Genomic DNA, 26,986 nt, shown 5'->3' with positions numbered 1-26,986 from the left:
CCCCCGCCGAAAAAGAATAATCAGATTTCATTCATTAACCCTTCTCACTCTATGTCTCTATGCTAAAAAATTAGGCCCTTTAGAAGTGTTTGCAAGAAAAAGAGTTACTCATCCCGATTTTCATGCACAAAAAACAGCGACCCTCCCCCAGATGTCACAGTCCGTATCAATAATATCTTAATAGTCTTACAATTTACCATTTGACCTTTGAACTTTCAAAGAATACTTTTTGAATTTTACAAATAATCACCGGGTGAAATTCCAATATCATATTGGTTTTTCAGATCTGTTCTCTCAAATATAATATTCTTGTCACGTACATTTACATCAATTGTCAAACTTTTTAAAGCCACATTTTTATAGCTAGTTTTGTATTGTAAAACAATATTCAAAGTTTCCTCACAGACCACAAATTGATGAATAGAGAATCAACAGTTTTGGTGAAATTCCAAAACCAAATTTCTTGCACACACATGAACTTGTAATCGCCCCCAGTCTAATCAAGTACACTAATATCAAGAGTTCATAAATACACAGATTTACCTAGTTTTGTATTGGAAAAAATTATTTATAGTTTCCTCTTAGACAAGATAGTGAATCAACATTTCAGTGAAGTTCAAAATCAAATTTCTTGCTCATACATGCACCGGTAACTACCCCAGTCTCAAGTACATTAATATCAATAATCAAGAGTCTATAAATACACATATTTAGCCAGTTTTGTAGTTTCCTCATAGAATACTCATAGATTATGTATGGAGGATCAATCAACATTCGGTGAAATTCCAAAGTCATTTTTTTTCACAACTCCATACAAACCTTTGTAAAATTTGACCCCTTTCAATCATTTATTTTAAAATTTGACCCCCTAAAAACGGTTTCATAAAAATCAACCCCTCTGATTTCCACCGACCCCTCCCTGTAGAAAACAAATGCTCTCTAATACTGTCTTTATTTGTGTTGTACGAGAAGTTGCAATAAAGCTCTATTAGCGGTAACATCTGATATACTTTTCTCCAGTATTCTTGTTCTTTCTTAACATCCGGGGTTTTTTAAGTCTTAAAATGTTGTCACCATGCTAAAGTATTCTACTTTTTCCTACTGGCAGTAAGAATGTAATTTTGATTTTCACATATGAATTACAGTGAGCGCAATGATTCGTTTGTCAGCAATAACTTAATGCATAATACTTATGAATTTGTCGACGAGTGAATAGGAAAAGTGCGTTTTATGGAACAAAGCTGGGGAAATATCAGAAACGAGTTACACCTTTCGTCAATTTCATAGATCTATCAAACCATAAGTATTTCCAACAGAGCAAAAGTTTTCTATAACAAAATGTCCGCTGCTAAATTGTTAAAATATGTTTGTCCTGAACGATTGATAAAATTATCGACACTTTAATGTATGACACGACAAAAACATTCCCTTTATATCCTGAGATTACTTAATAGGGTTGTAATTTTCACAATGCTACAAGTGGGTGATTGTAATTCACAGTTTTGTCTCAAGAAAGTTATTCTTAATAACAGTTTGTTTACCTCGCAGACTGTCAAACGCAATGACAAACTGAGGCAAGATAAACGATACTTAGCGTGCCTATCACCAGTAATGCGTGGGGGACTCAGTCGTCGTTGAATAGGGGTCCTACCGACATTCAAGTGATATGCTATGTGACCCCTTGATACACTCTGTGACCCTGTCTCAGTTTACCTGGGGGAAAACATGACGTCAGTATTTTACAGATTTATCTGGTTATTTTGTCTCGGTGATCTTAAAAATGACTTCTGATCTGCTTTGATGACATGTGGTTCCGACATTTAATGACACTTTAATAAAAAGAAAATGCTTGACTGGTGCACAAATTTCTGTTTCTGTCACCATGCGTCAATGCACGAAAGATTTATATCACCACTAAGTATATTGTGCAAATTAACAAAGGTCGCATTCATGCCCCTTTAGCGCTAGCGGTATCTTTTGATATTTTTCGGTGGTTTTTTTCTGACTCATGTTCGAGTTGTTAATAGTCCCTGTACCTTGTGTAACGTGCATATTACTGTTGACAGGCCATTTCAGTCCGCGCTAGAAGTCGTTTGCCAACAACAAGATTTCACACTCATTTCTAGGCACCCAAAAGGCAGCGCATTCTGCAGATACCTCTTACCGTTCAATTTTGATGGTTTCAAGGGACCCCCGTGGACTATTGCCAGAATTCGCCTCGCACTCTTTACCTGTAGGTGCACGGCACTGTCGTTGTCAAGTCAATTTACGACTCAGATTTTGGCATTCAACCATGCACAAATTGCATCAGATTTTTCCCTTTTGTGCGTTTTGGTGAGGTACCAAGAACAACATATATCAAATTTAACGGAGTCAGCCTTGCGGAAATATGTTCAATCAGCAAAAATATATAGCTTCCAGCAGTCCTCCTAAACAGTATATGTGGCCATATATCACATATTTATTTGTCACGAAAACATTGTTTGGATTTATTGTTATTTACATAAGCACTTTGATAGTTCGCACGATTCCAATGTGACTGCTAATATTCCTACAATGTGACGTTTTCGGCATATATCACGCATTTCACAAGTTTTAAAGTTTAAAATATATTTCTTGGAAACGGACAAACAATTGTGAGGTACCATGTTTTACACAGGTACTTTGATAATGTGCATAATTCCAGTATGGCTCCTACCATTTCTACAAAGTGACTTTCTTTTGTAATGTATCACCTATTAAACTAGGTAGTACTGTGATTTTAAAGTTGAAATGTATTTCCTTGGGCATGAAAACAACTTTACAGGTTCTGTGTTTTACAAACGCACTTTCATAATTTGCATCTGTCCATTATGGTTGCCAAATTACAACCTCATTGCTGATGTTGGGTTGTCACCCAAAATATGTCATATGGGCGCTGCTAGGTAAATCATTAAATAAAGGCTTAAAGATCAATAGCCGAGATGTGACCACAGTTGGCTATCCAATTCTCATGTGCATAATATTTGTTGAATCGAGTAAAGCTATACACGACTGTAAAACCGAAGCCCAAGTTCCTTGACAATTATGGCGCTCATCTTGGATTCCGTGATGACCGCCAAGGGGAAACCTTCAAATCCGAATGCGCCACATTCAAAAAAGAAACAGAAATTTCATCATCGTATATTTGTAATTTTTCGTTAAAGTGTAAAGGTAAAATGTTCGACATCTCCATGCTTTGGTTAATCGTTATCAAGCGAATGATGGGCAGGGGGCGATCTCTAGATGCATCCTAGATTGGTATGTGTGAAGTACGGATGACCTCTACTTGTGGCACTCAGATACTTCTGTTTGTTCACTGAACGATGTTAATACAAAGTGTTGTGTGTCTATAGAATACTCAAGAGTCAGTAGACTGTTGTACAGTATACAACTATTCTCTTCCAATGTATGTTCACACTATTGTATCTGCACTATTGTAAATTGGGAATGGATAATTCCTTTTAGCAATTCTATTTTATCGTTTTACGGATTCTCGAGTTAAACGATGATCAGTTTATCAGATAAAAACGTCACCTTGTGGCATCAAAACTGAAATTTTCGGATATCCTAAATTGTATCTCAATATTAAATTATGCCGCTTCACGGTATAAATAAAACGAGTTTATGCCTTTTTTTACCATAGACGGCAGAAGCATGACTCGTTTCTACTGTTTACGATTTGACCATTGAAACTTTAACTTTGTTGTACAAACAGTGTCATAGCTCTACAAGTAAATGACTTCTGAATTTCAAGTATTTTTTATCTGTCTTAAAATTAATGATGTATGTCGTCCTAATCAGTGACTGTCCGAAAACTCATTGCAAAATTCAAAGAGTTAATTTTGTTACTATTGTCTGTAGAAAAACATGTAAGACAGCTTAGCGTGGTGACTTGAACATTTCGAAAAAATGAATTAGTTTTATTTTCAAGGGTTACCCGATGGCCTAGCCTGGATGTCAAAATGGCCACAATGCTAAGATTCTACAAATCCCAACATCCCAGCTTCCAAGCTAGACTTCTTAAACCGGTGACCACAAGTACACTTGCTCTTTCCAGGAATCTAAGTGGCAGGAACATGACAAGAACAGCGGAGAGCACGACTTTGACAACATACCGCAGTTTAAATTGTTTTAAAATTATGTGAAAAGGACGACCGCAACATTGTTTCAAACTTAGGCATCCCTATATAGTTTCAATTGAGGAGGTATGTTAAGTAATGAGCATATTGTGGTGGATTTGGGTCTCCGGTACTAGGAACATCGGAGAGATATCTCTTTTTCAGTCCAAAGTCAACAATGATAAAGTTTTCGACCACGCCTTCTACTCTCAAAGTTCGATTAGTTAACTAAGCAAAATAGTGCATCGCACTCACATATTTTATCAGAGAAAGTCGGACTAAATTGCAAACTTAAACGAGGCCATTTTATTGTGAATTTATGCACATGCGCATTTTATCCGATTTGCAGTGTCTATCAATTTCTTTGTACAGATCTTTCTCACTGTCAGCTCAAAAATTATCACATTTAAGTACAAGGCGAGTTGTGCCCTAAGTCCACGCTAAGCAGCAGTCGCCTGGAATGTGACCTGAAATATCTGAGACAGTCTGTAATTTATTAACACCTGGTAAGATATGAATGATGTATGCCTTATTTCACAGGTGCGAAGAGATACGGCAATCTGTTGTGCTATCATGAGAAATATTTTCATAACGCGATAGAAGAATGTAGGAAATATTTAGTGTGACTCATAGCGACACTTTTGCAATTTAAAGACTCGGAAAATAAGGTCGATTGAAAAACACTCTTTTAAAACGTGATTTCAATCGTATATGTTTGATATCTGACGACTCTAAATGTCTCTGCGATTTATAAATGTAATAAGAAAAAGAAAATACGTGTTCACTTAAATATTTTTTTTTAATTAAAGCGTTAGGAGAGTAGACATCAAAACCGTACATGAAGATTACCGCCATAGAATGGGCCAAACCCGGAATTCGAATCGACCACGGTACAAACAAAGCCATGTGCGCAAACGCGCATAGACGTACGTGTATTTCCATACGCGTTCTGTACACATGTGGGTTTGTTTGTACCGGCATCACGTGATTATTTGGGCGTGCTGAGTATGTAGAACGGCGTACGCATCGCGTCCTTTTTATTCCGGAGTAGAACCATTCAATCATCGAATCTGTTACATTTAACAATTATAAGACGCAGGTCAACATCGTTTATTCCTGTACAAACTAAGGTTCGGTCATTCGTTCTATCCAATTGAATGGCGTTATCACCTTAAGAGGTCAACAGAAATACGCAGACGTTTTGTTTGCCTAACAATACGGCAATACATAGTGCAACGACACTGTGACATGTATCTAAAATACTCAAGGACAATTTCTTTCAGATATACTCAATTTCTTTCTACTTTTCCCAAATTTTGGTCCAAAAGTGTAGTTTATGAAAATGTATGTCCATTTAGTCCAAAATCATGGAAAAAAATACAGAAAAATGCATAAAAATGGTAAAATGGTGCCCTGATATTTTTTCAGAAAAATTATAGTGCTCAAAGGGTTAATTCGGCATTGAGAGGTAATTTTCAAAGTATCATATAAAATTCCTATCTGCCAACATATTTCACGCACGATTGCACCAGTAGAATTTTGAATTTATGAATACCATCACATTTTCTTATTTAGATTTCAGCTTTTGCAGTTTATCTGAATAACTTTCTAGCAACAAAACTGCAATATTTTAATGTCCTATTTTTGCATTCAGATATAAAACTACAAGGCTGTTCTGTTTATAAAGAACTCATAAACACCTCGTGCAAGTAGCTAGCGGTTGGCTGTATTGAAGTTGAACAGTGACTGTTCAATGTATTTTCCAGTATGTGTTATGTGTTTGAAGTGTTCTTCCATGTTGTACTCCGAAAATCATGAGGAAATGTCTCGTGTTCAACTTACTCATATAGTTTTGATTGTCTTGAAGCTTAACAAGATGATGTTTGTATGCCCATAAAAACACATTTTTCACCGTATAATGCAAATCGTCCGAGCTTTCGAAATCCCCAGCTTCCAGGCCACACAGGCTTCTTATTCTGGTTTCTGAACATATATTAGTCGATATTTGGCGATACGTCTTGATCACCTTTCAGCCAATTCTGTTTAATATCTTCCTTGCGAATGACTATCATGGCGGCAAATAGCATGGTTTATCATCTTCCGATACGGTACAAACATGATCGCATGAAGTGTTCTTGTTACCAAGAAAATACCGCTAGGAATTTGTCTTTCAGGTAAGAGAAAATTTCGATTTATAGCTTAAATATGGAAAAAAAGACAAAGAAATATTGGGTTCATAAATTAGCTTATGACGAAGATGGTGGTTGGTCATAAAATAAAGTGATTATTGTATATTACAATTAACAACGAGCCCGTTATGTCATTGCATGTTTAAATACCTTGGATATCATCCCGAAAAAAGTATCTGCTTTGCCGTAAACAACAGTTTTATTGTGAAAAGAAGCCCGAAAATGATTACTAAGAAAGCTTACGTCATTCCATGTCTGCCAGAATGTTCTACAATTGTACACATATTACTTATTGACAGTGTTCCGACTTCAGTATTAACATCCAGTGTTTTCTCCGCATGTTCATTGAAAGGGGCACTTTGTGCCCTATTCATCAAATCAGATAGGAACTGAATATGCTCACGTGTTTTACAACAGGTTCATTAATAGTAGTCCCTTCACAGAACAATAAGATATATGTTATTACTATATAAAGCAGATTTTTTTAACTTCGCACAATACTCTCAGAGTTTAATCACTAATTACAAAACTTTATTTGATATGCAAATGAGCTGTTAATTAACTTTACACTGCTCAATGCTTCATGGGATAATTACGTATCCATCAGATAAACATTTGTAGCTTGTTTTATTTAATTCAGTGCTGTAATTTTAGAGTAATGTAACTAATAACAAAGTTCATCAAATATGCAAATAAGCCCTAAATTAACTTGACACTGTACAATGATTCATAACACAATTAAATATTTATCAAATCAATTTCTGTAGCACATTTCACAAAATTTTGTGCCGTAATTTCAGAGTTATATACCTAATTACAAAGTTTATTAAATATGCAAATGAACCCTTAATTAACTTTACACTACTAACTGCTTTACAACACAGTTAGATATCTGTCGGATCAGTATATGCAGCAGTTTTCATGACGTTTGATGCAGTTATTTCGGAGTTATATGACTAATTATAAAACTTCATGAAATATGCAAATGAGCTAATTATTAACTTGACACTGCTCAATGCTTCTCAGTACAATTGGATATTTATCAGATCAACATCTGTAGCAAGTTTCATCAAATTTAATGCTGTAATTTTGGAGTTATATCACTAATTACAAAGTTCATTAAATATGCAAATGAACCCTTAATTAATTTCACACTACTAAATGCTTTACACTACAGCTAGATATCAGTCAGATCAGTATCTGCAGCAGATTTCATCACATTTGGTGAAGTTATATCGGAGTCATATAACTAATTACTAAAACTTCATAAAATATGCAAATGAGCTATTTGTTAACTTGACACTGCCAAATGCTTCTAAGTATAATTAGATATATATCAGATCAATATTTGTTGCAAGTATCATCAAGTTTGGTGCAGGAATTTCAGAGTTATCTCACTAATAACAAAAGTTCATTAAATATGCAAATGAGAAGATAATTGACATGACACTCACAGTATCATCATAATGTTCTGAGACTCTCATCTGTGAAAAGTTTCATGAAATTTTGTGCAGTATTTCTTGATATATGTCTACACTGTCATTACCGTCTCCATAGGGAAACCATTGTACGGAAAAAAACGATATTGCATAACTTCATTAATATGCAAGCCACACTAACCAAAATCTAATCAGTTCTTGCAAGTAGCATATGGTACCTGTGTACCAAATCTGACTTGAATCCGTTCAGGCGTTCTTGAGTTATCGTGTAAACAGACAGACAGACAGACACACACAACACACACACACACACACACACTAACAGACAGACATCGCTATGACATTAGCCCACGTGTTTACACACGTGAGCTAATTAGGGGACAGACTTGACATTTTAGGGGCAATGTTGATGTTTATTTTGTCTTCCAGTGAAGTGCTTCCCCGATATCATTACGATCATCACCCAGTTCTGTTTCGCACTCTGTATCCCATGAGCACCTTACTATCATCAACAGTATGATGTTTGTCAGCTTCACTTGTCGTGATGTGCTCGGCTGCTCTACGTATTCTGTCGATCTGTTACCCACAGGTTTGTCCGACTCAGAATTTGACGTATTCGTTCCCGCGGACACAATTTGGTGCAGATTTGAAGGTTTAAATCCAGGAAAATATGCGGTGATCAAACGATTGCGTTTCATTGCAATCGAGATCGTCACTGCACTCAGCGCGCCTGTACAATGCTCAAGCTTAAAGTTTTCATAATTCCGTCAATTATACAAAGTTTCAAGTACTGCTTTCAAAACGTTACCGTTATCAAAACAGGAACATTGAATTGCAGTAGTATCCATGGACCGCAACTAGGTCGTCGGCTATTGTATTGCTTGCGTACACTCCACATCATACAAGTCACTAAAGCTGAATGACAGGGGATAGTTTGGCTTCTCCCAGGGAGTATAATGACTAGAAACAACAGCAAATTCACAGCACAACAGTCTGCACTTGGGTCACCCTGATAATATATATGTACGAGTTAGCTTGCTGTGTTTGTGCGCGATATCTACGCATTCAGTAACTTTTATAGGACAGACAATCTTTCGACATGTGCAATTTGCTCAACTGGGCAGTCGAGAGAAAACTCTGAACATCTGTTATTAAAACAGTACTGTGATTAATCAAAATTGTCTAAACAAGATGTATGGTCCCATTGGAGCATTCGATTTATTGTAACTTGGGTGGCCGCCGGCCGATTGTTGTTGCGCTTCCGTTAAAGCGATAAGTTCTTTAACCACCCTTATCCACTCATAATATTGATGAACACCTTAAGTAATGATGAAATGTTGACGTCCAACCTCCTCTGCACAAAGTTGTCTTGGTAACTCCAAATACTTTAATATTTTATTTTAATTCTCGATGTTAATTAAGGTGACCGGAACTGTACGTTGCTTACATATATTGGACTTTACATGAATCTTATATGTAAAAGAACTTTCCATTTGTATTACAAACGCACATACAATAATTTTGTTATGTTAAATCTCACATTTGAGTACGATACTGAGGACTCCTATGCTAGAAGGCAAATCAAGTATGGACACGAGCAAAGTAATTGGGACAAGACCCCCTTTTCTTCAAAGAATTGTGAAGAGGGGCAACCTCCTACGACCGACCTGAAACTAAACCAACACTCAAGCGAACGATGCCAATATAAACATTAAAATAACAAGTCTTGCGCTTTTATAATGTATGAACGATGCTACTTGTTTTTCATAGTTAAGCACAGAACTGATGAAGAGATAACCTCATATGTCGTCATGAGAAAACGCATACACTACAAAGATCAATAATTAACAGGGTGCACTGTCAACCATCGAAAATCTGCCCTTTATTACTTAATATAACTCTGTCACTTAAAGTCGTCATGACTTCACGATTTACCTGGCTGGCAACAATGTAACACATCGGTAAAGCACCTCGTGATACATTGCTCCTGCACGAAGGGCAGGCAGTATGTTTTCCGAGACGACCTACTACTCTAGTGTCCCCGGATGTAACACACCCGGCAGGTCTCAAGCCTCAAGGGAGACAAAGTTAAGCCTAACGTGAAAAGTTTTTGCAGTGGTTTTCTTCACTTTCGTTATCGTGATAATACACTCTTAGAGGTAAGTTTATGATTAATAATTCTACAAATATGCATTGGTGTTATTGATACTGATTTCGGCATTCAGTTTGAATTTCATTTATTTCTCGAAACAGAAAATGTATCCTCGGAGCAGGACAGACGGCAAATCAGGCTTAGTCGGGTTTATTTCGGCAAATCAATGGAGGCTTCGAGAATTTTGTTATTTTCAAATGCTGTTGAAATCCTCCCTAAATAATTCAAACACTGAAAGCGCTTGACTATGAAAATATATTACACAAGATCGTCAAGTACAAATCGAAGCATTTTTGTTTTGCAACATATGGCCTAACTTCTAAACGTACTTAGAAGACGATAAAACATGTCACCTATGAAGCGTTGAGAAAAAATGCAATGTAGACATATTAAAAACTGAATTGACGAATTAAATGCGGCGATACATAAATTGCAATGTCTGCCAATTTGTAGTTGACTTTTCGTACCGAGAAATACGTGTAGGTTTTGGATGTGTACCAGGAGACATGATTTTAACTGTTCCACGAAATTCAACCAGAGTGGAAGCGAGGAACAAGAACAGTACATAATCGAGGAGAAAATCATGGCTCCCTGTGATTACGTTGTCCTTTAAAGAATCCTATGAGAATAAAACAATATGCGAATTTGTTACAAATAAACTAGTGTAGATGCTGTCTTGTCAACTTGTTACCGAATTAAGATTGTCGACACACGTAACGAATTCCTACATGTTGAATCTCTCTCTCTCTCTCTCTCTCTCTCTCTCTCTCTCTCTCTCTCTCTCTCTCTCTCTCTCTCATACTTTAGACAGTCGGAGCTGAATATCTACCACAAGCTATCCATGGCTACACATAGTTCAATATTCCGCAAGGAAGTCCTTATTAAGACATTCATCGTTCTCAGTTTCATCTCGTTTTTAACCGTGTTCGCCCTCCACCAGTACGGCTATGTGAGCCAGCCACTGTCTTTGGTGAGTACGGCATTTCCACAGTCCCATGCCGTTTGCGCAATCAAATGCTCAGGTGGTGTTGCCCTAAAATGGCGCTTTAAGCCGAACAATCATGATTTTAAATTTGGTAGGGGTTGGTGTGTCTCATCTTCAGCTTACTTATTGATGATGCGTCTTTGTCAGCGATGTGTCAAAGAATCAGCAGCCCGATATCAAACAGGTCTTGATTTTTTTTCTTTGCGTGTTCGTAATATAATTTAACGGGTGGATATTTGTAAAGCAATTATCGTCTGATAAGAATAAAGCAAAGTGCTAGCTGCTACAAATATATATCTCGCTTTCGTGTACAGAGTTCATGATCTCCCGGTCCGGTACTATCACGCCAGGCATTGACAAGCCCCAAAATGTCTAACACGTACAGCAAAGCGACCATAATTTATACCATAGTCTGTAGGCCTAATAGACTACATTTTCTCTCATACAATACGAAAAGGTGAAGAGCCGAGAGCAGCATAACTTATTATATGACAGTATACAACTACGCTAGCATTCCCTTGTTTTTGCTTTAGATCAAAAATGTTTATACGAGGAAAATGATATTTGTATCTTCATTTGGTTACAATAAAAACGTAATCAGCAACTATATACTTCCCACTCGTTTTGCACTGTATTTGTATCGACAGATAAGATTCGATGTTTACCCTCAGAGCTAAAATTAGACGAAAGTTATGATATAAAAACTTTATTTACAACAAAAGTTACTGCCTATAGTTTCCCTTTAAGCGTGAAGCGCACGCACCTACCAATGCCTACTTTACGGAATCGACATCATGTACATTGACGGAAACGCTTACGTCTCTGCGATTATTATCTGTAGTGCAAAGTTTGCGGCATTGAAGGAGTAGAGTTTGTGAACCGAATCTGTTGAATTCGTTCAAACATTGGTAGGCATGTACAGAACTGGTCTCAGGCGTACACGTGCCAACATAGGCCAATTGTCTGGCTGTGAGGTCGACGAATTGTCGATGTAAATGTATTAAGCACACCATGGTAGACGTTAGGTCTATAACTCTTTCTGAATATCATTCAAGCATGAAGACGGGGAAGACTTGTTATTTTTCTGCAGTCCTCCATTGCAAATATAACCGAAAATGAAACTGCAGGAAACGCGGTGGCTCTTTACATCTAAATCCATTAGCAGGGAAGTGTATGCTGTTTCTCCCAAGCTGAACATTGTTACAAGCTTCATATTCGACGGGTCTCGAAGTAGATTTGTACCTCGGTGATATAATTGAAGTGACTGTCATTTACTGAAAAATAAACACAACAATGGTGACATAGTTATTGATATTATCACTCTATCCCCGATCACCACATGTTTTACACTGGATTCGTATCGTTTTCAATGTTCTAAAAATTATTGCGTCAAAGGAAAAAATATATATGCGGATCGCTCACAAGTACGATTACTGTAAACCGCAGGGTGGTGTAAACATCTGGGATTAGAATGGAATGCAAAAGCAACGCTGATAAAATAAAATTGTGCCGAAACAAAAGCACATTTTAGAGCTAATTCCGTTTTATTTGAACACCGCTGAATGAAATAGTTTTATCGCCCAGAAAACGGGCGGACAGGTGTCTAGACGTGTAACTTAAAAACATTTGGCTTGTGTTCATTTATGGAATTTACTCTTCTCTTCTCCATGGTGATTCATAGCTGCCAACTTCTAATTTGAAGTTAAATTATCCTATTAATAACCCGCCTTTATTTTACGTACGGAAAAATTAACGTCAGTGAACAATAACTTATTAAAATCAATCTTTTAAAGCGTCGGGCGTATTTCGAAATCCGCCATTCAAAAATTAAGGCGTTTAGGGGGAAGATAAATCGCAGGGTTTTTTTCACGTAAGCAGTTGCTATCGATATTATGAATTATCCATACCAAATATGCTTTATCACAAAAATGTCCAGTTTCGATTGCGACGGGAAACCCGTTGTAAGTTAAGATGAGCAGGGACAGTTAAGATTGTTTTAATCAGAAACCCGGCTTTGAAAAAGTTGTGCAGTTAAGTGCAACGCCTCCTTCAATAACATCCCTTTTGAAAAGGCAGAATAACGGTCGACGTCCTTATTCAATTTAACGAATAGAATCACTGACTTGAATTTGTACCATGTAACGCCAGTTTTCCAAATTGAGTTGAAAAATCATGCAAAATACGAGGAGGGAAAGCTTAATAATTATTGGTAATCAGAAGATCCCGAAGTTCAAAGAGACGTGAGACAAAGTCACAATAAATTATACCTATTTCATTAACAACCCCTTGTATTTTTCGGACTTTAAAGATCGAAGGTCAATAGAGTGTCAACACTCAAGCTCTCGTCACCTTATTTAGTTTCGTGTTCGTTATAGATTTGTTACCACGACAGTCTTGGTCGTATGCAAACTCACTTTGGAGACCACAGTTCTACCACATAAACCAGGGAAACTGTGAGCAGTTCCTACCAAATATTCATATAGAGTCTATTTACATTTTAATGGACCTATAATCCAATGACTTCTGAAATAAACGATTACACTCTGATTTGGTTAATTTCGGCATTCTTCACACTCACACAAGAAACAAATTAAACTACTGAGCTTATTACGGTTGCTGGCGAGACGAAGTCTATTGTTTTCACCGTGTAAAATCAAATAATGCGACTGGATTCTAGCCATTGAAACATAAATCGTTCAACGGAGTTTGGAAACCCGTTCATTGTCTATTTGTTTTTCAAAGGTCTCTAAAGCCACAGGCATATAGCAAGGATGAGGTTGAAGTACCAACTCTGACCATTTGTAAGCAGTTTTCTTTAGAAATACCACGGGAAGTCGACCGAGATTGAACACAAACCACTGTACCGTGACAAAAATTGAGTCCGACTTAATTGGATACGTGCTTCGTAGTTCCTACCTTTGGGTTGCAGCATTGTCTATGTGTACATGTGGGTCTTTGGTTATTATCACTGTATTGTCGTGGTATTTTTACGAGGCTGTTCATTCAGATTGCGTATTTCTTACACCCGGTATGATCCCTTCAACGGACGGGGTGTTATTCAGTTTTGCAATATCTAAGAATGACCGGATCGGTTCATCAATTATACAGGTGCATGAAATTCCATACACATGTATTTCCTCTTTGTCATCAGCAGTATTCAAGGACTTTTGAACAACTTGAAGCTCGAAATGTTCATGTCGTACATAATCTCATTTGTTCATACGGACGGTCATAATTTAGCAGTGTGAGACAATTGTTACATTGTTTTCTATAGACTTCTAGCAGAGATTCCTGTCACAATTTAGAGAGTCAGTGCTAATCGATCGGTTGTAATGGAGTCATGGCTTCTTACACGTGAAGAAGACCAATTCCACCGAAGACTAGCTCTGAGCAAAATTAACATCTTTCCGCATTTATGCCCAAAATAGTGTGAGAAGCGCATACAAAGCATGGGAAGTGTTTGTAGGGAGAGACGACACATGCTCTTATATATATTTGAGACATATATCTCCGCATGCCAAATGTGCCTGCAATGAATTCCAGGTGCACCCTGTAATTATAAGGCGAGGTCGGCTAAACATGCCTGCCACGATTTGAACAGGAGACTTACTTTTTCGTATCTTCTTGAAGAAAATTGCTCTCGCCCTCCGATTGTTTCGCATCGGGAAAAATTCCAGAACATTCTATATTCTCTTGATCGACTAAATAACCAGGATACAATGCAAGAAGTTATCGAGGTCAGTTTTATGGAAAATTTCAGCGCCGGACCGGCTACCACAATAGCTTAAAGCCTTTCTATATCTTCGACGATGGACTGACGTTGGTTATTTTTGCTGTTCTATTGACGATATGAGATTAAAATAGGCCCAATGTCCATTCAAGGGAAAATTTTGCTAGGTCCTTGAGATCGGATATTTTGTGTGCAGCTTTAAGTTCGAAATTTCAGCATGACAAACGGATTAGGGTCAGACACGGTAGTTGATGTACAGATCTGAAGCAGAATACTAAAAAAAATAGCCAGAAGTTACAGCTTATATGTTCCTTTAAGTTACAGTCCTAGAGAATATCTTCAGTGATATCTAAAGAGAGCGGTAGTACAATATATTAATCTGAACAGTTAAATTAGACAATTTTAGATATAAACTAATTCGATTCCCTGAACTACTCTATCATTGTAGTTAGATAAATCTTTCTTACTCATGCTGAAGTTATACCGGGTAAGTTAATCATTTCAAATTAAAATTCTCAAGCAATGCTCAGATCAAAGTAACACACAGCTCTCAGAATAGTTTGCCTGGCTCTTCCTCTTTTAATGAAAAACGAAAAACGATATCGTAATGTTTTTAATGTAAAAATACCGCAAAGTCAGCCAGGTAGAACTATTGTTGCGTTTGTTCATTACTTAAGAAAACTTCGGTTCACAGTATCATTTTGAAATACAAGGACCATGATCGAGATTTCTTGAACACCGAGGTAATTAAAGATTTCTGTCTGTCATAGGGATGGAAATAACGTATTGAATATCAAAAGTTATTATTTAGTTGTTTTAAATGGCTATGATTCTTGTTATAGGAACAGTTTCGCCGAGAATGGCAAAAGTACTATGTGAGAAAAAAAAACTCTGCACGGAGGTTGGTTTTATTTCTAGTTTCGGGTTTCTAAAATTCCCAGTGTTATTCAGATGACCACATTTTAAAATTGAGTGGTTTGGATCGTTAGAAACTGATTGCCCATTCCTCTAGTCGTAAATCAGTAATTTTGAATCAACATTGAAGATTTAGCGCGATCATGGCCTTTATTACATATCAAAGTAGAGCAGGCATTGTAAACCTGTTGCCCTTGTTCAATGCATCTGAAGTTATTGTTTTTTCCCAGGGAAGGCAACCGATTGTAGCATGAAAAGTGTCTAAATCTATGGGAGAGGTTCTCAACAAATCACAGAAGGTCATAGCATGCGTGTTACAATTGCTGCTTTATAAGTACTATAATGTCTTATATTACACAAAATATGATTATGATACCAACAGATTGTCTTTATGTTACCGCTGCAGTAAATGTTTTAGACATTTACAAGCAAAACTGTGTGTTGTTATTTTAACAAAATGTTAATAGAAGTTTCCTGATCATTTCAGATCACTTACAGCCTTAGACCGATAGCCCGCACCCGTGCCACTCGGACTCATACTAGCGGTTATCTTATGCCAGCTTTGATATTCCTCGCTTCGGGTCCACAGAACAACTACATGAGATTTAAGCACGTGCTGCCGTTGGTAGCTTTACAAAACCGCACCCTTGTCGCATACCCGATACGGAATCACAAAACTCAGGACAACGCCAGCGAAGCCCGAAACCTCAGTGAAACGTTTGATATTGAACTTCTCAAACAGTTCGTGCCTGTTGTGACACCGTATGAATTTTCAGGCTGTGCAATGGAAGCGCCGTGGTGTTGGATCAAGGCAGAGGACCAGGGTAATTTACTAAAGGAAATTCATCGTGACACAGGGTTGCTTTTTCACGCCATTAAACTTAACAAAGCACACTCCAAAATGCATCAACATTCGCAAGACGACCATCATCTCTGTGGAAATACCCCTGCATCATATATCGACCTCGATCTGTACCGTACGATAACGTAGCCCAATGGAAAAAGACTTCTAAAGAAGCGTACCATCATCTAAAAAGGCGCCATATTTACGCTCAATGGGAGAGGAAGGTGCGCGACATATCTGTAAAGGAAAAGAATATCTTGCCTTTCACTGGAGAAATCGTTCAGGAGAATGGTAAGTCAAAAGTAATAAAAAAGTTTTATTTATCAAAAAAGAAAACTTGAGCATGTCACAGTCACAGCTGATAATTTCTATGGTTTTGTTATTGTTATGCATTGAACAGCACATCGTACTTTTGTTACTTATATACCGAGCAAGTCCTGTGTAAATTGTGTAGGGCCGGAGAGCATTTTACTTTCAAAGACAAGAGCCATTGCGAGTTGTTGTTATTGAATCGGTTTTCCCCGTTGAATAATTATGATTTTATAGCCTAAAAAGTTTATCGTGTGAATGACAAATGTGAATTTATAAGGTTAATCCTAATTTTGTGACAGCAATGAGGTGGTCATCAGTGCATTTGCCTTATTTGCGATATATTCTTCAGAATATAGAGGGAGACAGTGCTTGAATAGTCTGTAAGATTAAAGCGTTAGTTCAATTTTGGTGTCACAGATGCTTAGAATGATTTCTTTATATTCCAGGTGTACTACGTGGGGTAGAAAACATTTATGTAATTTCACAAGGTTGAATCTGGTCTCGGAGAGTCCCCAGCTTGTCAAAGCCTTCCAAAATTTTATGAAGTTAAAAAATATATCTTGCGTTTATCTTGCATTCCCTCCTTTCGCCAAGGTGATGTTCAATTTTTTATTTTCATACATCTTAAAAGAAATACGCTGGTCTGTTTCAATCGTCCCTTTTGTAAAATAGTGGCGTCGACTCAATGTACAGTACAGCAGTTGGTTAACTTTTCATGAAAATTATTTTATAAGTTTTCGTTTCAGTGACTTTAAATCCTATAACCAAATAGTCATGTTTTCTGACAAGACCAGTTGGTGACAATAATTAATATATAATAATTGTATATGCGTTAATAATCTTGCCATTTACAAACGGGAATTAATTAAAGTTTAGATTCACGACAAAGTATCGTGTTTTATTTTAGTACGATTGCAGCTCCATGTCAGCGTGTTACGTTTTCAGCACTATACAAGGTTGTGTACTCTCCATGCAACTGAAAATTAAAGACTTTTGCTCGTACATTTCTCAGGAAACTTTAAAATTTAAATGAATCTTAAGAAAAAATCAGGTGATAATGTGCAAGTGTAAGGAACAGAAAACACAGTCTCTGTACGGATATACATATAACCTAAAATTCAAAACAGTCAATTCAATCGGCAGGCAAGAAAAGCATCGTAAAACTTAAAGCGTCCGTCCAAAAATTGTACCTAGGAGCATTCAAGGTAAACATGGACATTGAAATTTGTACCCAACAAAGCAGCTGGATTTTACATCTGTGAGCTGCACAAGGTCATTCTGTAAGAAATCACAGTATATTCACTTCTTTCCTTCTGCTGAGCGAGTGAAAATCAACGCCATTTCAACTTTGGTTTCAGAGAATGCATGATATTTTACGACCGCACATTCCGCAGCTGTACACCAAAGAAGACTTGATTAAGACAGTGCCTAGCATTGCCGCCTATAAGAATGATAATTTTGTGATATCTTTGGTCGAACAAGAGATCGTTAAAAGTGAGTAATTTCATCAATTCATCATCCAAAAAAAACCACTGGTTACTGGAATTCTTCTGTGACACGTTGCTGTTTAGGGCAACGCCTCTATTATTAGACCAGAAATTAAGTATTGATGTGTCATTCATAATTTCTTCCTTATGACCCTTCTATCGAGTTTGTGCTTTTAGAAGCTATTCTGCCCGGAGGCGTTATCGTACACCATACGTGTTCACGAGTACTAACAGTAGAACGAAATCACAGTAACGACTGTCACATCACCGAAGATGTCGCGCAAGGTACTTTCAAATGCGCCTTTTTTAATTTCAGGAGCTGTTATATTCATCGGTTGCAGCCAATCGGCCTGGACAAAATTTGCAAAGTTTGAAAGGGCTGACATGAATAGAAGCACAATATATTTGTCAGCCATCAAGCGCATGCCGAGAGAAGTCACAGCGATAAATTGACTCAAGATTGATCATGTTAAATGGTTACATTTGTCACCTTGCTTATGCTCTGTTTTATATATTATTGTGTTGAGGGAGAGATAGACAGACAGATAGACAGACAGACAGACAGACAGAGACAGGGATAGAGACAGAAAGAAACAGAGAGACGGAATGAGTTGACTTTGAATTCTGTAACAAATGTACTGCTTTATCGGCTTAATATTTTGTTTTTTCACCCATTTTTATGTAATTGCGCGCATTTAAAACAGGCGAAAGGAAATAAATCATATTCTTTAACAACGATTAATTTTCAATGCTATTCCCGAAGAGATTAGAAACTTATTGTTCATTTATTTTTTAAATTTTTGATTCCTCTTTTGTGCTGTTATAAAATGCAAATGGAGTAACTGTTGTGGTTGTAAATGATTTTGAGCGACATAAAAAATCGACACGTTGGGCCCATTATTAGTGAAAAAAAGAGGAAAATACTGTTTGTGCAAGTAATAATTTTGAATTGTTTGGAACCTGATTTGGAGGTTGGTAAGCCGTGGCTTGAATAGTTTTAGTTCCCATTGAAATCACGTTATTGCAATGACTGAGAAATGAGAAGTTACATTCTCCAAGAAATGTGTCAGGCAACGTCCGTGCGTCCAAGGGATTATTTCAGCTGGACTCTAAGAAGGAATGCCTCCAAAGAGGAACTTAAACATACTGATAATTGTCACGTTGTTATGATAGCACTCTGCTGAACTTGTTTGTATTCACCAGTCAGCCTTTGAGAAACTGGTAGCAATTTTGATGATTGCTGTTTGAAAATGGCAGTAAAGTTGAGTTCATGTTATCACCGAGCGGGGGTACGATGTGTAAGCTGTCCCACTACTTATGTTGCTGCATGGATGGCAAGGGTTCAGTGGAAACAAAACTAAAACATTTAATGGCATGGCGTATATAACACAAATTCTCAGAAGACGCCGTACGAGTTTATGTCACATGTGTGCAAAGTCATATTATTTCATATAAACATACAAAAAAAATCTTCGAATGTGAATAATGATATCGACTGCGCTATACATGTGTTAGTCTTGATGACATTTGACAAGGCAGTCATGCTGTTGACAAAACTATGTCATTCGGCCTAATTGATTGTTAATCCATTCAAAAGGTATTAATATTGAACACGTCCTCGTAATATTCTGGAAGGCTTTGAAATCTGACACGATTCTTTGAAAGGGTGCGTATCTCTTTTGACACACAGGAGGTTCTTTTTAACTAAGTAAATGGTAAATGGTATTAAGTGGACGCGTTCAATTAAAAAGCAGTTTGTGTATAGTAAGCGTTACATCTACAGTAAAATATAAGCATGGCAACTGTTTTGATCGATTCTGTTTATAAGTGATGTCCAAGACAAATGTACCGGCCACAGTGATTGGTGTCTGTGGTCTGCTTAAAGAACACACATTGGCTTGACCTTTTCTCTTAGGTCTCGCTTGTGTGTAATGGTCATCTCACGACAGTGTGATTAATTGCCTTGTATTCCTGCCAAAAATTTCGGGGGGCCGATTTCTGCCTGTCAAATTCGTCAACAGCATTAACCTATGCATACAAAAATGGCGGCAAGAGTTAAAGATTCATGATAACACGCTTTCAATTATTAGCTGATTATAATCGACAAAAGGTTAAGTCAACACAAAGGTTGAATATACCATCAGAAGCATTCTGACGACGGAGGACCTTGAAACAGTAAAAACAGTAATTACTTTATGTTATGTATTCACAATCGCCAAAGACGAAGTGCCAACAGCACATAATCACGGTAGACCGTCAAGCAAGCGTTTGTGAAAAAAACTTACAATGCTCAAATGCTTCGCGCCTAATTTTGATTCTCTTGAGCATCTCTGAAAATGTAGTCTTCGTTACCATTTGTTTCCTCAACGAGAAATTGCAGACAAGTACCAGAGTGTTTCCTGGTACCTGATCTCGCCGGGACATAGACTCAACACTATGCAGATTCGATGCAAGACGTTCATTGACCGTTATACTATAGTCGCGCAGACACATGAGACAGTCGAAGTACAGTTAATTCCCACTGAATTAAAGTCATACATTGGTGTATGCAGTCAGAGAGAAATTGTCCATAGCTGGCCGTGCAGCCGTAAACTTTGACCGCCGTGATGACTGAATCCTGCTTTTCATTTGCGGGTGTCGGAGATGCTTTGCTAGCTGAAGTCCAGAAATTCGTAGGACATACATGTGTGAGAAAGTGATCAAACCCCATATCATGCTGTATAGTTTAGGCAACCTTGGTCTGGCCGTGTCAAAGGGGAGGTTTTACACCACGTGCACCTAAGGAGCATTTGGAAATCAGGTTGGGATGACTTTTACAATATCGTTTTAAGGGGGTTAAAATTGTTCAATTAATAGAGAGGCGCCGTGGGCAGCAGTTAGGGTATAGGTCTAGCTCACGATCAGAAGATAGCGAGATCGAGACCCAGAAGGTACAGAGAAAGGGACCCACTTTTGGAGGTTGGTGAGTTCGGGACTGTAGCACGGTGTTGTTCCCTTGAGCAAGACACTTTACTCCTCGTTGCTCCATTTGGGCAGTGGGTAATCCTACGTTATATATATCGATGTTCGTTGGCCTTCCCATACTAAAGGGTTTTTTTTAATGCAACAAACTGGATCTGTTCTGCGTCACTTTTGTAACTAGATTGGCATGATGGTGATAAGTATGATTGTCCATTATTTTTACTTTGATCTTGTTGGATGATGCAATGAAATAAAAACGTATACATTTTTGCTGTTTACGTTTTTCTTGGACAAACGCCGAGAATTCATGTTCTTACTATGGGAGACTGAATATGGCTCTGTATAAGGAGTGGTCATCATGTTATACTCATGGAAACCCGGTCCAGCTAACACTATAAAGGGATGTTTCAAGTGTGTGACTTGTGCTTCATTTATATACATATTCAAAGATCCGGTGACAAAGGAGAGATCTAGTGTGTTGCATTTTTAAAAAGATGCGAAAAAAATTGACATTAATCTTTTGAGAAGTAAACTTATCCAACTTTTACCCTTCGGTTTTCTTAATGAAGCGGTCAATAAATAAAAATATGGTGCACTGTGGTAAAAAGGAAAAAAAACAACATACGTTTTATTTCTGTCATGGCATTTTATAAACACTTAATGCAAGATTACCCAAACTGCATATTGTAAAATGGCGACCAATTGGTCTAATGAACGAAAGAGCAAGTGAATGAATGGATGGATGAATGAATGGTTGAATGTCGAGTAAGTCGCCCATGAGTCGGTCTATTTACGATTTCCAAGCATAATTAAGAAAACTTACATTTTTCTGTTCTTCTGAGCGTAGCGACATCGTGGCAATTGCAGTGCAATCTTTTGTTTAACTGATTGAACCATAAAAACTTAGCACATGAATAAACTTACATGCGCTGTGACAAGAACAAATAAATTACTGAGTACAAAAAAACCCAAAACATTCCTTAAAGTCCGCTATGCAACGCTACCTTTGTTCCGTTTGGCTTACTCTTGAAGTCGGTGAGGTCGCTCTAATACTCCGCGAACAAATCGAAGAATCACACATTATTGAGTCCAGAGAAAAACGAAAGATTCCTCAAAGTTCGCCGCGTAACGCTGCACTTGCTCTCTTTTACTTGAGGACAATTAGGTTGCTCTTGTACAAGGAGAAATCGAAGAATCAGGCTTAGAATCGGACTTAAGACGCGACCAGGGAGACCTGAAATAGTAAGTAAGTGTCAGGGTTTGGCTTTAGGTTAGGGCTACGGTCCAGTGGTGCTCTTGGTTACTCACATGATCCTCGAAGTTACCTAGGTTGTACTTCACTTTGCTTGACTGGTCCTTGAGTGTTATTTGAGTGATTCTCGACGTTATCTAGAGTAGTCCTCGACTATACTGTGTGCATTTTTCAAACAAACTCCACCTTTGAAGCTTCTATCTTTTTTTGTATTGGTGTTTTTAATATTGAAACTTAGCATAATAACAGTATTTTCTGCTTCACTGCTCTGTAGTGTTAAAATGGCCGAGTTTCAGCAAGAAGTATATTTTTTTTACTTTTATAACGGTTTTTGTTATCTTCTACGCTAATTAAGTATTCGATTCTAGTTTTGTTCTTGTTTCATTTCTGAAAAATCGAGGACATCACAATTTCTCTTTCTAAGATTATTGCCTTTTCTAAACCTTTTCCAATTTTTTTTTTTTCAAAAGGCCTCAAAAGGCCTTTCAAAAGTTAAAATAAAATGATTTCAATTAGTCTCTACCATATAACTTGTGTGAAATATTTGTCCCACCACGAAATTCTTTCATTTTTATTTTTATTTAAGCTCATAAAATAGTATAAAATAATTTCATTTTGTTTTTAGCGGAAATGTCTTAAATATCAATTTTTCTTTGTTTCTTTGAAGAGCGGCTGCTGAAACAAGTTTTAACGCAACAAATGTAAAACAATGACTTGCATGTCGTGCGTACCAGTTTCCTTAAACTTTGTTTTTTGACCTCCAAATTTGCATATTAGGTACACTGTTTTCTTTGCAACGTAACATGGAAATTTTGTTTAAATATCTGTTGATTTGGTTGAACTGCAGCTAACAGCATGGGGATGGAGTTGGGGAACGAGTTGGAACGAGTTGGGGAACGAGATAATAAACGAAAATTCAGAGGTTAAGTATTTGACTTTGGATGACCGGGATGACTTGTAACTTACAGAATGACCTTGAATTGGACGAGTTTAAGGTATACAGGAGCAAGATTAGAAGAATTTGGTGATGAAATAATGGACAGTATTAAATTCTCTAAAGTTTCATGTATATTATATTTGGCAATTACATAGACTTGGTTCAAGTCTGTGAATTTTTAAAAAATAGATTCATTTATAATAGTTTCTCTTGTGTCTCTCCTATTTCGTACAAACCTATTCGGAGTTTGTTAGCGCAGGCCAGGTTTTCAAAGCGATTGAATGCGTTACCTTTGAGTCTGCGCAGTATAAGTTTCTGCCGGATTCCGGATGAAACTCCCATCTATAGCGTTCATCTCACTCATCGCGTCCACTCCTCTCACACGCGCGGTTTTCACATTAAAGCAAAAATACAAATCATTGCGTTCACTCCACTCAAACATTCACAAACCACAGACTTGAACCAAGTCTAGCAATTATCTAGCAAAGTACTCTGAAGTTTTCAGTATCAAATTATTTACGTGAACTGCGAACATAACCTTGACAGGTAATCCCAGCACATTGACAAATTGTTACATATGTTAAAATACCTAAATCCAAGGGTTAGGGACGTAAATTTTGCAATTTTCAGAATAAGCTTAAACAGGACTTAATCAAATGGCGCATGTGCACAAATTGTGAAAATATGATGGTCATGATCACGACATCAATTGGAATTAATTGGAATTAATTTGCGATAACTGGGATAATTGGGATTATATGATGGTGAAGTAAGGTCGTTTTACATGTAACCTGTAAACGTAAGCTCATCTGCAACTCTTTTTAAGTTACACATTTGTTTTTACGAGTAATTTTTAACATTAAAAAATCCAGCTATATGGCTTCTAAAACTCCTGAGATATTATAAGGACTTGTGAAGTTAATGCAGTATGGCTGAGTTCATAATGACCGCTAAAAGAGCAACACTGTCAACATTATTTGCCCCTGAACGAAATCCTGGTTCATTTTAACATAATTTTTCAATGCCAGTCCGTGAAAGTATGAGATTTAATTCCTCTCTACTGTCACACAGTTGTCGTGTAAGAGTATATAGGAGTTAAGCCTGAGTTAATAAATACCACACACATAACTTTCAACCGCCTACACTGTAAAGTTAAGTGTTCAAGGATAAAACACCAATTAAACGCTTTTTTGTAACACTATTTGAATGCATCTAGACGTTCAGAAATTTAACTCAACGTGTTCAACCAACGTTCAATTTTTAAACACACGTGTGCAGATTTTGAACGCTACGTGTTCATCAGACATTATATTGAACACCATGGTGCTCCATATCTGAACTCACGTTGCACATGGAAAGTGTTTAAAAAATTAAACGCATTTACGCGTTCAAAGGGCTGTAACACTTTTTGAACGCATGGACGCCGTTCAACGATAAGTGTGTTAAAGGCTAGAACACATGATGCGCGCTTGTTGAACACCTTTAATTTTGGGCGTTCAGGGGGTGTTCAAGCCTTGAAATAACATTTCGGACCACTGATATTCAGTAAAATTATTTTATTCTAAAAATAAAAAAAATATTTCTAGAGTAAAATACAATAATTTACTGTAAAATTGGCAAATAAACATTGCCATTTTGTATGTAAAATTTGTCATAGCAAAATACCAAGGGTGTTAACATCCTTTTATCAAAAACATAAGCATTAAAAAATCACCATAAACACTGCAGATCGTTTTAAAAAAATATGAACAAAATGATGACAAAACAGGTGTTACTTAAATATTGTGGATTATGTTTATGTTCATACGTGTTTAAAACGTACAAAAAAATCTAAAAAAGCTAAAAATTTGGCATATTATTGCGTTGAAAACACTATGTATGAAATGCATACTCCATTTTTGTAAGATGGTTTCTTAAAGACATTTCCTCTTGTATAGACAATTGTAAATTTTGAAGGAAAAAAGTTAGTCAAGGCTTCTCTAGTGCACATGGTATATAGTTGTCCACACTAAAGAAAACACAAGATGTCAAGTTGTCAAACTGTAACAGTAAGGCACAACATGCAGAAAGTGGGGAAAGTGGGTCCTTGGCAGGGTAAAACCTATTTCCTTGTCCAACAAAGTACTTCATAAACAAAAAGGTTTGTTTGTAATATCTTTAAATAAACCCTGAAATAAATCTGTGACATTTCAAAATCTACTTCTCAGAAATTAAAATATATTCGTAAAGACCTTTCAAATTCCGTTGTACCCTGCTATTAATTTTATACAATTTTTTTACTAAAGAATAGTGAAAATGACCCTTAAAAATGTAGATTTCATCATAACTTAAATATTATGGTAATCCCTAATGTCTTAAAATATCTGAAATGTCTTTTTCTTAAAAATACAAAGTTGCAGATTTTTGCATAATTTGAACAATCTGAAAAAGGCTATCAGTAGAGGTCTATGTCCCAAATATCAAAGCTGTTCAATTAGCAGTTTTGAAGAAGATTTTTTGACCAAAAGTGAAAAAAATTGCCATGAAATATAAAAATTTGAATATTTCATCACAACTAGCACAAATTTGACTAAGGTCATTCTTAGGGACATGTTTACCAAATATTGAAGACATCAGTAAAAGAGAAGAAGATTTTTGCCAAAAAATAGCAAAATTAGCCTCAAAAATATAAATTTGCATATTTCATCATAATTTGAACATATCTGATTAGGGTAATCCCTGGGGACCTGTAATCCAAATATTAAAGGATTCGTACAGGCTGTTTTGAAGAAAAACCTGTGGATGTACAAATTTAAGGACAATGCTAAGCCTTACACATCCAACTATTTAGCTGACAGCAAAGCTAAAAACCAGTTGCTAAGTACAAGAGACGTGTTGAGCTACAATACAAAATAATCTTAGGTTTGGTAGCAGGCTATGATCAACTAAATGTTACAGGGGCATAAGCTTTCAAAGACGTGAAGTCTCCTTTATCAGATGCAAGGGGGAATGAAAAATTGAAGCAGAAAGTGACAGAAAATTCAGAGTGGAAATTTCAGAAAATTCAGGAATTCAGAGTGGACATTTTTACTCTGAATGTTCTGTCGCTTTCAGCTTCAATTTCTATTCCACACTCGCATCTGATAAGGGAGACTATACATCTGTGAAAGCTTATTCTCCAGCAACATCAAGTTGATCATAGCATGCTACCAAAGCTTAGATAATTCAGAACAAAAGTACTGAAACTTATCGAAATTCAGTTTTTACCCTTGGAAGTTTAAATCTACATTATAGATGAACTGAGGTTCTCAAGCTTGTTTCCAGACAGCTACCTGTACACTCATCTTCTTCATTATCTGTACCACCAGCTTCTGTAACAACTCTTCGATTTTCAGTTAAATCCAACTTTTTACATCCTGAAAATAATGCAACAATAGGTAATGGCGAGATGAGACTTTAAATGAAAGACAAGGGGCTGATTAGGTTAAGGAAAAGGGTGAGACTTTCATATACAGTGCCTCTCTTCAATACTGTTACAAAATATTTGCTGCTTCTTGTCATCAACTGATTAAAATAAAAAAGCCAAACTCTCATATGCTGAAACAATACATTGTATACTCTGCGATGTTTAACTGATGTTTTACATGCGATTGTGTCTACTAAAA

At 36.8% G+C, this 26,986-nt stretch overlaps 2 long non-coding RNA genes across 2 annotated transcripts; both read left to right on the top strand.

Annotated features, from left to right (window-relative positions):
- The first annotated feature begins 9,645 nt into the window (after positions 1-9,645).
- Positions 9,646-16,316, top strand: LOC139132595 (uncharacterized). Its single transcript, XR_011552369.1, has 3 exons — positions 9,646-9,926; positions 10,727-10,889; positions 16,037-16,316. It is a non-coding gene; the product is annotated as an uncharacterized lncRNA (long non-coding RNA).
- Positions 16,317-16,377: 61 nt separating this feature from the next.
- On the top strand, positions 16,378-19,150 carry LOC139132594 (uncharacterized). Its single transcript, XR_011552368.1, has 4 exons — positions 16,378-16,684; positions 17,152-17,299; positions 18,064-18,199; positions 18,509-19,150. It is a non-coding gene; the product is annotated as an uncharacterized lncRNA (long non-coding RNA).
- Positions 19,151-26,986: the final 7,836 nt, after the last annotated feature.

Source organism: Ptychodera flava, chromosome 5 (genome assembly GCF_041260155.1).
Source record: "Ptychodera flava strain L36383 chromosome 5, AS_Pfla_20210202, whole genome shotgun sequence".
Classification (NCBI taxonomy): domain Eukaryota; kingdom Metazoa; phylum Hemichordata; class Enteropneusta; family Ptychoderidae; genus Ptychodera; species Ptychodera flava.
This window is presented reverse-complemented; position numbering and strand designations above follow the sequence as displayed.